Raw genomic sequence first — 15,616 nt, 5'->3', positions numbered from 1 at the left:
TTTCTGCTATAGATCTTGTATATTTGGTAGATTTACACCAAAGTATTTCATTTTTGGTGGAGCACTAATGGAAATGGTAATGTGGGGTTTTTTAAAGACTTTATTTATTTGAGAGAGAGATTGAGCATGAGCAGGGGGAAGGGGTAGAGGGAGAAGCAGGCTCCCAGCTGAGCAAGGAGCCCGATTCAGGACTCAATCCCAGGACCCCAAGGATCATGACCTGAGCCAAAGGTAGATGCTTAACTGACTGAGCCACCCAGGCACCCCCCCCCATAATGTGTTTTTAATTCCAAATTCCACTTGTTCATTGCTGCTATATAGTAAGGCTTATGTATATTAACCTTGTATCTTGCAACCTTGCTATAATTACTTGGTAGTTTTAGGAAGAATTCTTTGGATTTTCTACTTGGATGATTGTATCATCTGTGAACAAAGACAGTTTTATTTCTTCCTTCTCAATCTGTATACTTTATTTCCTTTTCTTGTCAAATTGCATTAGCTAGAACTTCCAATACAAGTTGAAAAGGAGGGGTGAGAGGGGACATCTTTGCCATGCGCCTGATCTTAGCAGGAAAGCTTCAAGTTTCTAACCACCAAGTATGATGTTAGTGGTAGGGTTTTCATATATTTTTTTAAATCGATCAATTCTGCTCTCTTCGTAGTTCACCGAGATTTTTTTTTTCTCTATCATGGATAGGTGTATTAGGGTTCTCCAGAGAAACAGAATAGAATATATATACATAGAGATAGACAGATAGATAGATGATGATAGATAGATAGATAAAAGATGATAGATAGATAGATGAGAGAAAGATTTATTGTAAGAATTGGCTCATATGGTTATAAAAGTCAAGAAGTACCTAGATCTGGTATCTGCAAGATGGAGAACCTGGAAAGACTGGAGTAATTCAGTCCCAGTCCCAGGCCTGAGAATTGGGAGGCTAATGGTATAAATTCCAGTCTGAATCTAAAAGTCCAAGACCCAGGAGTGCCAATGTCTGAGGGTGTGAGAAGATGGATGCCTCAGCTGAAGCAGAGAATGAATTTGTCCTTCTTCTACCTTTTTATTCTGTTTGGGCCCTCAAAGGATTAGATAATGCCCACCCACCCAGGGAGAGCCATCTGTTTTATTAAGTTTACCAACCCACACAAATGCTAATCTCTTCCAAAAACACGCTCACAGACACACCCAGAAACAATGTTCATCAGCTATCTTGACTTCCCTTAGCCCAGTCTTGAGTTGACACATAAAATTAACCATCATAATGAGTGTTGGATTTTGTCAAATGCTTTTTTCCATATCTATTGATATGATCATGCGATTTTTCTTCTTTTGCCTGTTGATGTGATAGATTGCATTAATTCATTTTTGAGTATTCCTCCCTCTCATCCCTTATTAACATTGCTGTCATTCATTTCATTTATATATAAGCTATGATCATCAAATATATTGTTGCTATTATTATTTTGAATAAACTGTTATCTCTTAGATCAATTAAGAATAAGAAAAATAAAAGTTTTATTCTTACTTTTCTTATTCCTTCTCTAATACTCTTTCTTTCTTTATGTAGATCTGAGTTTCTGACCTATACCATTTTCCTTCTTTCTAAAGAACTTCTTTTAATGTTTCTTGCAGGACAAGTCAATTGGCTTCAAGTTCCCTCAATTTTTGTTTGAGAAAGCCTTTATTTCTCCTTCACTTTTGCAGGATAATTTTGCAAGCTACCAGATTCTACTATGGTAGGGGTTTTTTTGTTTGTTTGTTTTTCTCTTTCTTAACACTTTATATATTTCATTTCACTCTCTTGCATGGTTTCTGGGGAGAAGTCAGTTGTAATTTTTATCTTTGCTCCTTTATAGGTGTTTTTTCCTCTGGCTTCTTTCAAGAATTTTTCTTAATTTTTAATTTTCTGTAGTTTGAACATGATATGCCCAGGTGTAGTTTTTTTTATTACATTTTATTATTTATTTTTATTTTATTTTACCTGTTGTTCTCTTAGTTTCTCAGATCTATGGTTTGGTGTCTGACATTAATTCAGGGAAATTCCTATAATTGTCACTTTAAATATTGCGTCTATTCTATCTTTCTTTTTCTGTTATTCCAATTACACATATATTCTGTTCTTTTTTTTTTTTTCAGTCTTTTTCTTTGCATTTCAGTTTTGGAAGTTTCTATTGATATATCCTCAAGCTAAGAGATTATTTCCTCTGCCATGTCTAGTCTACCAATGAGCCATAAAGGCATTTTTTGGGGTGCCTTGGTGGCTCAGTCAGTTAGGTGTCTAACTCTTTTTTTAAAGATTGCATTTATTTATTTGAGAGAGAGAGTGAGCAAGAGAAAAAGAGAGAGAGCAGGCACATGAGAGGGGGAAGGGGCAGATGGAGAGGGAGAAGGAGGCTCCCCGCTGAGCAGGGAGCCCGATGTGGGGCTCGATCCCAGGATCCTGAGATCATGACCTGAGCCAAAGGCAGCCGCCTAACTGACTGAGTCACCCAGGTGCCCCAGTTAATTGTCTAACTCTTGATCTCCGCTCAGGTCTTGATCTCAGGATCATGAGTTTGGGCCCCGTGTTGGGCTCTATGCTGGATGTGGAACCCACTTTAAAAAGAGAAAAGACATTCTTTATTTCTGTTACAAGGGTTTTTTTTTTTTTAAGATTTTATTTATTTATTTGAATGAGAGAGTGTGATATATAGAGAGAGAGCATGAGCAGGGGAGGGGAAGAAGGAGAAGCAAAGCAGACTCCCTGCTGAGCAGGGAGCTCGATGCGGGGCTTGATCCCAGGACCCTGGGATCATGACCTGAGACAAAGGCAGACGCTTAACTGACTGAGGCAAACAGGTGCCTCTATAGTGTTTTTTTTTTAATCTCAAACATTTCTTTCTGTTTAATTCTTATAATTTCCATCTCTCTTCTTACATTGCCCCTGTTCTTGCATGCTACTTTATTCATTAGAGTGCTTAGCATATTAATCAGAATTGTTTTAAATTCTCAGTCTGAAAATTCCAACATCTCTGACATATTTGAGTCCAGTTCTCCTGCTTGCTGCTTCTTCAAATTGTGCTTTGCCTTTTAGTATGCCTTATAATTTGTTGTTGTTGTTGAAAGCCGATTATGATGCACTGGGTAAAAGAAATTCTAATAAACAGGCCTTGTGGTGGTAAAGTGTGGAAGGAGGGGAAGGGAAGCTTTCAATAGTCCTATGATTAGGTCTTTTAGTGAGTCTATGCCCCTGGGCTGTGAACTTCACAGTGCCTCTGGGTTCCTCCCTCTTCCCCCTTAAGTGAGACAGAATGGCTGGAGGGGGCTGGAGTTGGGTATTTTCTTTCCCCCAGGTTGGTTAGGGTCTAATAAAATACCAGTAAATTAGGATCTGGCAAAATTGTTTTCTCTTGTTAAAAAGAATAAAATGCCCTGGTGTGTTTCAAAATGGGTACTTTCCCCCTATCCAGGGCTATTTTTGTTTTCTTATATTCACTGAGAGAACATGGTAGAACTTCTGGAGGTAAAGCGTACAGAAGTGTGGGATTTTTAACTCACGGACTTGTCCACACTGAGCCTCCAACAATTCATCAATTACAGTTTACATTTTCCCCTGGTTCCCACAGTGGTTTCTGACTGTGGATTTCTGCTCTGGTAAGTTGTGGTTCTCAGCATCTGCCTGTCTGGGCCTCCAATTTTGGGGCCCTGGAAATGACCTCACCTCTCTAATGGCTGTAAAAAGAGTTATTAATTTTTTTGTTTCTTTAGCTTTTCACTTGTTGTGAGGATGGACTGGTGAATTCCAAGCTCCTTATATGCCAGACCAGAAACTGGAAGTCTACAGTTTTCAAAGACATTTTTAACTGCTGGATTATTCAGTTCTGAAATCACTCTTCTTCCTCTGAACTGCCTTTTATATGAGTTAATTAATATCCTTAGTTTTTAAGCCAGTTTGATTTGAGTTTTTTGCTACTTGTAGCTGAAAGCGTCCTACTAAAGTACAATTGACCATAAAAGTGAAACAAACTAAAGCCGCCAGAACTACATGAAGAAGCTCTAATTAGTTTCAAGAATAGAAAAGAAAAGATTAAGTGTTCATAATTCATGTCAAGAATAATCCAAAAGTATATCATTGGGGAGAAAAGCTAATGGTCAAATAGATTTTAAAATATTATATTTTATCTTGTTTAACTATTTGAACAATTAGTTAGTAGTGATTGCATGACCTCGTGAGACATTGTGAGAATGGTTTAGGGTGTAAGCCGTTTTGCTCACTACTGTGTCCCAGTGCCTCACACAATACTTTGCATTTAGTTGGTGCTCAGTAAATTGTTGAACAAATTACTTTGGTTGGTTTAACCTCTTTAGAAAGCAGTTTAATAAAATATAAAATAAGGGCTTCTTAATCCTGATAAGTTTCCTTATAGCCCGCATGGGCAACTAAACCACATCTTTGACCTATTTGAACTTCAAATTAGTGTTGCAGGTGCACACCTTGTTACTGTAAATGAGGGTGATGACACTAATCTCAGAGTGTTAGGGTTGCGGAGTTCAGATCAAATAAGGCCCCCAGAAAAGACAAATACTTGTAAGCCGTTCCACTTGACACTTGCTTGATGGCTATCAGACACTTCACTCTCTAGGGAATACATAAAGGCATGAGGTTTTTGAAGCAGTTTTTTCAAAGGAGTTTCAAAATATCTTGCTCCAGAGTTACTAAAACAATTACCATATCTTTCTTGCCCTTCCATGTTGAGACTTCAGAGAAAGCCAGCTGGATTAAAGATTCATGATAAACAAAATTAACGGACAAATTAATTAACTAATGGCTCAGGAATAGTGACATGTGAAGAAGCACAAAGCGGTGACTGCCTTCACATTGCTTTCACAATGGATATAAGCCAATGCCTATTGGTTTTACCAAATCTAGATGCTTATATATTTGAGTTTTGAAATTTTGCAAAAATTTGGTCACCAAAATCTAAAGAACCTGTGGGGAAGCTGGAGAAGCATTTTTTTAAAAACATTTTATTTTTTTTATTTTTTTTAAGATTTTATTTATTTATTTGAGAGAGAGAGAATGAGAGAGAGAGAGAGAGAGCATGAGAGAGGGGAGGGTCAGAGGGAGAAACAGACTCCCCGCTGAGCAGGGAGCCTGATGCGGGACTCCATCCCCGGACTCCAGGATCATGACCTGAGCCGAAGGCAGTCGCTTAACCAACTGAGCCACCCAGGCACCCTAAAAACATTTTATTTTTTAAAGTTATCTCTGCACCCAATGTGGGACTCAAACCTACAACCCTGAGATTAAGAGTCACTTGCTTCACTGACTGAGCCAGCCAGGCACCCTGGAGAAGCATTTTAAAGACATGGCAAAATGGTTCTTTGGTGGAAAGACTAGACTTGAATTTCCAAGCCCAGTTCAAGTTTCCTTAAAGTTCCCATTACTATAACTTTTTCTTAGTCTGAAGTTAGCGTTTCTTAATCTGAAGTTGGGGAGGGGGGGAAGGTGGAATCCCCAGAGTTTTACATTGTGCATAAGACAATCCACTGGAATGCAGAAAGGTTTTTTCTTTCCATTTTTTCCCATTTTTTTTTCATTTTTCTTTTATGTCATTGGAAATTTTCTGCTTTTATGTTACATAATATACATACTAATATTTACATAGAGATATAATAATTATACCTATATAGGGAGGTGTACTCAAGATGTTTTTATCAAAAATGTAATTAAGAAAGTCTAAAGACCATTACACTCTCTGGTCCTATCTGTGTCCTCTCTGTCTATTGAGGACAAAAGGGAAAGGTGAAGGAACAGGGGTTGCCTGGAGTGGGTTCACTTGCCATTGGCCCCCTTAGTGTTGGCAAAGGCAGGAGACCACTAGGAGTGTGGAGATCTAGGTGGCTTCATGCCACTGGGCAGACGAACCAACAAATGGAGGTTTTTCTCTCTGAACCCTGCGGAGAAAACTGTCCTGGAGTCTATTTCATCTTGCAGTGGCTTGCCGAGTCTTCTCCACTCTACTTAGTATAGGCATTATGACAGGTGAAAGCTTAACTGTCAGTCCCAGCTGTCAGAGCCTTCAGTCTGGGGGCAGGGGGGCTATCTTGTCCCTCCTCTGTCCCGAGGGTTTGTTCCACCTACCTTCTCTCTGAGTTCCCTCCCTGGGTAGATGATTCTCACCTCCTCCTAAAGATAATTTTTTTATGTGGGCACAATCTCCATCCCTCAACTTATGCTAAATATTTTAAACTCCCAACAGCTCTATCAGACTGGGCTCTAACATGAACCCCCCTTTACAAATGCGGAAATAGCTGGGGGTAAAAACCCACTTCTGCATGATCTCCCCAAAGCATACTCCCTCCACTATTTCTGCCTCCAAGGAATAAATAATTAAATGTCTTAGGGGACTCTACACCTGCATAGAGGCCAGAATCTGGACTTGCACATTTCTAGATATTTCATCTAAACCTGTGGTTCCTTGCTCTGTTTACACTGACAGTGGGCACAGAGTGCATGTGGGTACTTAGGCAACAAGCACATTCCTAGAAAAGAACAGGACCAGAGTGATGTCCTAGTGAAAGAGAAGATCTAGTTTTGAAAATTATTCTTGGAATAGGAGAGTAAACTTTTTTTTCTGTATCTCTCTACCAAAGCATTTTCTAATTTCCTTTTCTCAGAGCTGTTGAATGAACTGAGAGTTTTATGGGCTTCTATGTACCTGCGGGTCAGGAAACCATGCTCAGCTTGCAGCCACAGAAAGAACAGGCTTCTGTGTCTCAGGGTGACTTACAGATGTGACACAGGTTCCCCAACATCCACAAGGTATGAGTGTGGATGGTGTCACCTTGCTGAGTTTAAAGCAACAGTAGGTGTTAGTTCTGAGCCTTTCGTCAGTTGGACAAGTATTTCATCTTTAAATGCTTATTGTGTATAGAAAGCTGCCTCTGTTTTAGTTCAAATCTTAGTTGTTCAAAAGCCAAAATATAGTCTTCATTTCTATAAATCAAAAGAATTGGCTTTTGAAAATGAGGAAGGCTGCCATGTTTTTACGAAAAGAAGCTCCTTTCGAGAATGAAGAGATAAGGAAAATAGGGTTGACCTCTGCAAGATACACAAACAAAATCCACAGGTAGCGGATATCATTGGCAATCTTTTCCAGAAAACAAACTAAGATACTGTTTTCAGATGTATAATTAAGCAGTTATCCCCAAAACGAATAGAGACTGAAGCTCAGAGTGGAAAACAGGAATGCAAACATAATTTACTAACTAAAATTTTAATTGTTTGTAACAAGACTATGGACATAACAAGGAAGATTGAGAACAGGGAAAAGGGATGGTCAATGAGCTGGAGATTAGCAGAACCTTTCTAATCATCATCCCAGAGCATACCATCCCAGCTATGTATGCTGGGCCTTAGGGTTTATTTATTGTTGTTTTGGGGCATAAAATTAACTCTCTTGGTTGTCATTCCATGTTCATAAAACATGTCCATGCCAGCATCTAAAGTCTACATGATGAATGTATTTTTCACCCATAATTAATAATATGAAGTTCTGACTCACATATCAGTTTCTATTGGTTTGGTTAATGTATGTCTGCCCCTATAAGACAGGTTCATTTAAGTTATGCCCAAATCAATCTTTTGATCTGCGCAGGCTGGGAGACAGACCAAAGTAAATGTCACTTCTAAGCCTCTTGGCAGAGAGCTGGCCTTTCGACATCAGTATCCATTGTTGCGAGATAGCCTGATATGAGCTGCAGCAAAAGACAATGGAAATGAATTTCAACATTTCATTTGTTTTTGACTTTGAATTCATTTTATGCAATTCATTTGAAAGCAACACCACACACACACACACATATATAATCTACACATATGTGTGTGTGTGTGTTACAAAGATACATATAAAATGACAGAATTAAATAGATTTTAAAATTTACAGTAAATGAGGGATGCCTGGGTGGCTCAGTCGGTTGAGCATCTGCCTATGGCACAGGTTGTGATCTCAGCGTCCTGGGATTGAGCCCCACATCGAGCTCTACACTCAGGGAGAGTCTGCTTATCGCTCTCCCCCTGCTCCTTCCCCCACTTGTGCACTCTCTCTCTCTTTCAAATAAATAAGTGAAATCTTTTAAAAAATAAAAATCACAGTAAATGGAAATTTAGGGTATAATAGTAAAATAGTGAAGTAATGCACATCATTAGTTCCTGTGCAATTTCCAGAGGTCAACCACACATTTATTTCTGATTTTCTTAGTAGCCAAACAGCACAAGAAAACAACCAGTTGCAAATTGCCTGGGTTCCAGAAGATAAAACCTCACGCATAATCTAAAACAATCAGGTCTCCTAGTAGTGACACCTGAGAGAAATTTTTCTGTAGGTTCTCATAAAGAAAACACTTTGACTTTATGGAAAATGTTCTCAACAGTATCCCCATGATAAATAAGGAGGAAATTTCAAACAGCTATTTCCCGTAATGTCTCTCTATGCAGACTAATGGAATAATGCCAGAAGGCAGTCCAGTAAAAAGCAATTAGATGAGGAACTAAGACTCCTTAATCCATATGAAATAAAATGAACTGAGGCCTTCAGTCCTGTTGCTTGTAAACCAAAGAATATCCGTACACTCATATCATTGTGGCATTATTCACAATAGCCAAGATATAGAAACAATGCAAATGTCCATCAGCAGATGAATGGATAAAGTAGATTATATCTATATCTATATATCTTGACAATGAAATATTATTCAGCCATTTGTGACAATATGCATGGATCTTGAGGACATTATGCTAAGTGAAATAAGTCAGACAGAGAAAGACAAATATTGTATTATATGTGGAGTCTTACAAAACTAAACTCAGAAATAGAGAGTAGAATGATGGTTACCAGGGACTGGTGGAGGAGGGAGGTTGTAGAGGAATTGGGGAAATGTTGATTGAAGGACAAACTTGCAACTAAATGATGAATAGGTTCTGGAGATCTAACGCACAGCACAGTGATTATGGTGAACAATACTGTATTACATTCTTCAAAGTTGCTAAGAGACGAGATCTTAAATGTTCCCACCACAGAAAACAAATGATAATCATGTGATGTGATGTGATGTGATAGAGATGTTAACGAATGCTATGGTGGTAAACATATTGCAAATACAAGTGTATCAAATCAACACATGGTACCTCTTAAACTTACACAATTATATCTCAATAAACAAAAAGTCCAGGAGAAAATTTTACAATTTTGGGAAGAGTTAAGATGATGGAGGAGTAGGGGGACCCCATGCTTGCCTCGTCCCTCGAACACAGACAGATAAATATCAAATCATTCTGAACACCTAAAAAATTGATCTGAAGGACCGAGAGAATAAACTGCACATCTGGAGGGATAAAAATGACCACATCATGGACGATAGGAGCTGCAGAGAGTTGATTTGGGGGAGAAAAGAACTGTGGGTGCTGCAGAGGGAAGGGAGCCCTGATCATGAAGAAAGGAGCAAGAGAGATAGAGAAAGAGATAGAGGGAGAGAGAGAGAGGGAATGAAAGCAGCATGAAGGGGACTGAACAAGAAAAACTTTTCCCTAAGATCACTGGCTGGGAAAAAGAGAGGGGCTGACTACCACAAGTCTTTATAAGCACTAGAGCACAGTCTGAAGTTCTAGAATTCTGCACCAAAACCAGGGTTGTGCCTTGTGGGCTTATCAGTGTTCCTGTGGGGAAGGAGGGTGGAGGTCCGGGAGCAGACAATGTGGTTGAAGGATCTCCTGGTCACACAGGAAGAGATAGTCTCCCTTCTTGGAGTGCATTTGGGGGAGGTGGCACTGCCTCTCAGGGCACAAAAGAGCTGGTGGGCACCAACGTGCTGCCCCGCTCATTAGCATAGGAACAGAGACACTTGTTGACGGCAGGAAACCTTGGTGCCAACTTTTAGCTGCACTTTACCACAAACTCCAAACCACTATATGGTCACACAACTGCTTTTCTAGGACAAACCAGCACTGGCCACAGCCTGGGGAGACCCTGCCCCAGAGGATCAGTGTGGGTCCACACTGCGCCAGGTCCCTAAAATTTGGAGTTTTGAAACCTAGCCAAACACTTGAGATAAAACACAGGGGAACTGTGCTGCCTGGCAGGCAGACAGCTTGGACACAGAGTATAGGCAGGGATCTGATGGAAGCCAGGGACACAAGATGGGAGAATGTTTGCTCTCCCGTGAGGGCTTCCTGAAGAGTGGCAGGCGCAAACTCCCCTGTCCAGGAGGAGAGAGCTGGGTGATTCCACTCCCCTCATCCCACCTCCCCACCCTCCCACCCCCCTGCCATCAGTAGTGACCAACTTCAGTGAGCAACACAGCACCCCTCAGTGGAAACTGGAGCCACTCACACCAAGCCCCATCCCCTTACACTCTGCAAGTGCATCTCCATTAGGGCAAGTCCAAGTGAGAATCAGGGCAGCAGACCCCTCCCCCAGAAGACCAACACAAAGCCCTTGCATGAACCAAGTCTACTGATCATAGAGTGCTGCAAAGCTTCAGCTCTAGGGGAAATAGGATCTAGCTTCTTTTTCTTTTTTTTTTTTAAGATTTTATTTATTTATTTCAGAGCGAGAGAGAGCATTAGGGGGAGGGGCAGAGGGAGAGGGAGAAGCAGGCTCCTCATGGATCAGGGATCCCAATGCAGGGCTCAATCCCAGGACCCTGGGATCATGACCTGAGCCAAAGGCAGTCGCTTAACTGACTGAGCCACCCAGGGACCCCAGACCTAGCTTCTTTTAACAAGCAGACCAGAATACAGCTAGTTAAAACTTGCCACACGCTGGATAAGGTCCAAACACGCCCCACTGCAGAGTACTGACCTGAGGGAAAGAGCAGCCAAAACAAAACAGCAGAGTGCACACTCTGAAGCACTTCCTGAAGCACCAGGCCCAAAACAGTACAGGACGTCTTCTTAATATAGCCATTACTCTCAGGGGCAGGAATATAACAGGCTTAACACACACACACACACACGCACACACAGTGACCTACACAAAATGACAAGACAGAGCACCCCAAAAGAAAGAATAGGAAGAAGTCTCAGCCAAGGATTTAATCAACACAGATATAAGTAAGATGCCTGGACAGAATTTAAAACAATAATTATAAGGATACTAGCTGGACTTGAGGAAAGCATTGAAGACACTAGAGAATCCCTTACTGCAAAGATGAAAGAACTAAACTAGTCAGGCCAAAATAAAAAAAACGCTATAACTGAGATGCAAAACTGACAAGATGCAATGACAATGAGGATGGATGAAACAGAGGAACAAATCAGTGATATAGAAGATAAAATTATGGAAAATAATGAAACTGAAAATAAGAGGGAAAGAAAAGTATTAGCTCATGGATGTAGACTTAGAGAACTCAGTGACTCCTTAAAGCATAATAACATTTGTATCATAGGAGTCGAAGAAGAAGAAGAAGAAGAGAGGGGGGAAAGGGCAGAAGATTTATTTGAGCAAATTATAGCTGAAAACTTCCTCATCTGGGTAAGGAAACAGACACCGAAATCCAAGAAGCACAGAGAACTCCCATCAAAATCAACAAAAGCTGGCCGACACCAAGACATACCATAGTCAAATTCAAAAAATACACAAATAAGGCAAGAATCATGAAAACAGCAAGGGAAAAAAAGTCCTTAACCTACAAGGGAAGACAAATCAGGGTTGCAGCAGATCTGTCCACAGAAACTTGGCAGGCCAGAAGAGTGACATGATATATTCAACATGCTGAATGAGAAAAATATGCAGCCAAGAATGCTTTATCTAGCAAGGCTGTCATTCAGAATAGAAGGAGAGATAAAGAGTTTCCCAGACAGACAAAAACTAAAGGAGTTCATGACCACTAAACCAGCCATTCAAGAAATATTAAAGGGGACCCTTTGAGTAGGAAAGACCAAAAACAACAAAGACCAGAAAGGAACAGAGAACATCACCAGAAACACCACATTTACAAGTAACACAATGGCACTAAATTCATATCTATCAATAGTCACTCTGAATGTAAATGGACTAAATGCTCCAATCAAAAGACATAGGGGGCGCCTGGGTGGCTCAGTTGGTTAAGCGACTGCCTTTGGCTCAGGTCATGATCCTGGAGTCCCGGGATCGAGTCCCGCATCGGGCTCCCTGCTCGGCAGGGAGTCTGCTTCTCCCTCTGACACTCCTCCCTCTCATGCTCTCTGTCTCTCATTCTCTCTCTCGCAAAAAAAAAAAAAAAAAAAAGACATAGGGTATTAGAATGGTTAAAAAAAAAAAAAAGAAAGAACCATCGATATGCTGCTTGCAAGAGACTCATTTTTTGACATAAAGACACCTGCAGATTGAAAGTGAGGGGATGGAGAGCCATCTATCATGCTAAGGGACATCAAAAGAAAGCCAGACTAGCCATACTTATATCAGACAAACTAGATTTTAAATAAAAAACTGTATGAAGAAAGGCACTATCTCATAATTAAGGGGTCTATCCTCAAGAAGATCTAACAATTTTAAATATTTATACCCCCAACTTGGGAGCACCCAAATATATAAATCAATTAATAACAAACATAAAGAAACTCATTGATAATAATACAATAATAGTAGGGAATTTTAACACCCTACTCACAGCAAATGGATAGATCATCTAAGCAGAAGATCAACAAGGAGACAAGGGTTTTGAAGGACACACTGTACCAGATGGTCTCAACAGATATATTCAGAACATTTCATCCTAAAGAAGCAAAATACACATTCTTTTCAGGTGCACATGGAACATTCTCTAGAATAGATCACATACTGGTCACAGATCAGCCCTCAACAAGTACAAAAAGTTTGAGATCATACCATGCGTATTTTCAGACCACAACACTATAAAACTTGAAGTCAGCCACAAGAAAAAATCTGGAAGGACCACAAATACATGGAAGTTAAGAGTATCCTACTAGGGGTGCCTGGGTGGCTCAGTTAGTTAAGCATCTGCCTTCAGCTCAGGTCACGATCCCAGGGTCCCGGGATCGAGCCCCATGTTGGGTCCCTTGCTCAGCGGAGAGTCTGCTTCTCCCTTTCCCTCTGCCTGCTGCTCCCCTTTGCTTGTGCATGCTCTCTCTCTGTCAAATCAATCAATCAATCCTAAAAAAAAAAAAAAAGAACATCCTACTAAAGAATGAATGGGTTAACCAGGAAATTAAAGAAGAAATAAAAAATACATGGAAGCAAATGAAAATGAAAACATGACAGTCCACAACCTTTGAGATGTAGCAAAGGCAGTCCTAGGAGGGAAGTATATAGCAATACTGGCCAGCCTCAAGAAACAAGAAAAGTCCCAAATACACAACCTAACCTTGCATCTAAAAGAGCTAGAAAAGGAACAGCAAATAAAGCCTAAAGCCAGCAGAAGAAGGGAAATAATAAAGATTAGAGCAGAAATAAATGATATAGAAACCAAAAAATAGAACAGGTCAACAAAAGTAAGAGCTTGTTCTTTGAAAGAACTAATAAAATTGATAACCCCCTAGCCAGACTGATCAAAAAGAAGAGAAGGGACCCAAATAAATAAAATCATGAATGAAAGAGGGGACATCACAATCAAAACCACAGAAATACAATAAATTATAATAAGATTAGTTGACCATATAGTAGTGGGTCCATTTCTGGGTTTTGTATTCTGTTGTACTGATCTGTGCATCAGTTTTTATGCTAGTACCATACTGTCTTGATGACTACAGCTTTATAATATAACTTGAAGTCTGGAATCATGATGTCTCCAGGTTTACTTTTCTTTTTCAGGATTGCTTTGCTATTTAGGGTCTTTTCTAGTTCCATACAAATTTTAGGATTGTTCGTTCTAGCTCTGTGAAAAATGTTGATGGTATTTAGATAGGCATTGCATTAAATGTGCAGATTGCTTTGAGCAGTATGGGCATTTTAACAATGTTTATTCTTCCAATCAATGAGCATGGAATGTTTTTCCATTTCTTTTTGTCCTCTTCAATTTCTTTCGTAAGTGTGCTATAGTTTTCAGAATACAGATCTTTTACCTCATTGGTTAGGTTTATTCCTAGGTATCTTATTGTTTTGGGTGCAATTATATATGGGATCAATTCCTTGATTTATTTTTCTGCTGCTTCATTATTGGTGTATAGAAATGCAACAGATTTCTGTACATTGATTTTATATCTTGCAACTTTGCTGAATTCATGTGTTAGTTCTAGCAATTTTTTGGTAGAGTCTTCTGGGTTTTCTACCTAGAGTATCATGTCATCTGCAAATAGTGAAAGTTTGACTTCTTCCTTGATGATTTGGATGCCTTCTATTTCTTTTTGTCGTCTGATTGCTGAGGTGAAGACTTCCAATACTGTGTTAAATAACAAACTCCACTCATATGTGGAATTTAAGAAACAAAACAGATGAACCTATGGGAGGGGGAAAAAAGAGAGAAGCAAACCATAAGAGACTCATAACTATCAAGAACAAACTGAGGATTTATGGAGGGAGGTAGATGGGGGATGGCTAAATGGGTGATGAGTATAAAAGAGAGCACTTGTTATGATGAGCACTGGGTGTTATATGTAAGTGATGAATCACTAAATTCTACTCCTGAAACCAATATTATACTATTTGTTAGCTAATTAGAATTTAGATAAAAATTTGAAATAAAAAAAAGAAAATTTTACAATTAAAAAAAAAGTCCAGTTGTCTGTGAGGAGCTGAATCCTGCCAATGACCATCTGAGTGAGCTTAAGAAGCAATCCTCCTTCATTTGAGCCTTTAGATGAGACCCTAGCTCCAGCCAACACCTTGATAGCAGACCTGAGATTACATTCAGATTCCTGACCCACAGAAAATCTGTGATAAGTCTGTTGCTCTAAGCTGCGGTTTTAGGGTAATCCGATACATAGATATAGGAAGCTAATATGCAAATTAATAGAAATTGAGATGTATCCATTCTTAGGTTGTTATAAGGAATACTACAGTGAGAATCCTTGCATTTATAACATGTTTTTGTGCAAAGTATCTGAGGGTTAACTCCTGGTATTGAAATTGCAGGATCAAATAGAATGTGTAATACTAAATGAAAAAAAATCAAAACTTGCTTATGATTATGATTATGATGAAATTAAAATTCAATTATAATAAAAATGTATCACATATGAGGTGAGACCTCTCCACATTTACCCCAGGATAACTACTCAAAAATTTATTGTATATGCCTCCAACTATTTTTTCAAATACACATTTTAAGATATCTTTGTGGGATCTTATTATGTGAGGTTTTTTTTCTCTTAGTTCTATATCTTGAGATTTTTCAATATCAGGACATGTAAAGTTATTGTATTCTTTTAGAAACAGCTTTATTATAATGTATGCAATTAAAATACAATAAATGGCATGTACTTAATTGCAATTGATAAGGTTTTTTCATTCTGAAATCAAGTCCTCCACCAAATATGTGACTTTTATTATTTTTTTTTTAAAGATTTTATTTATTTATTTGAGAGAGAGAGAATGAGAGACAGAGAGCATGAGAGGGAGGAGGGTCAGAGGGAGAAGCAGACTCCCTGCCGAGCAGGGAGCCCGATGCGGGACTCGATCCTGGGACTCCAGGATC

The sequence above is a fragment of the Leptonychotes weddellii genome, chromosome 9, assembly GCF_054177405.1.
Source record: "Leptonychotes weddellii isolate Sample4059 chromosome 9, ASM5417740v2, whole genome shotgun sequence".
Classification (NCBI taxonomy): domain Eukaryota; kingdom Metazoa; phylum Chordata; class Mammalia; order Carnivora; family Phocidae; genus Leptonychotes; species Leptonychotes weddellii.
Note: the sequence above shows the minus strand (reverse complement) of the source record.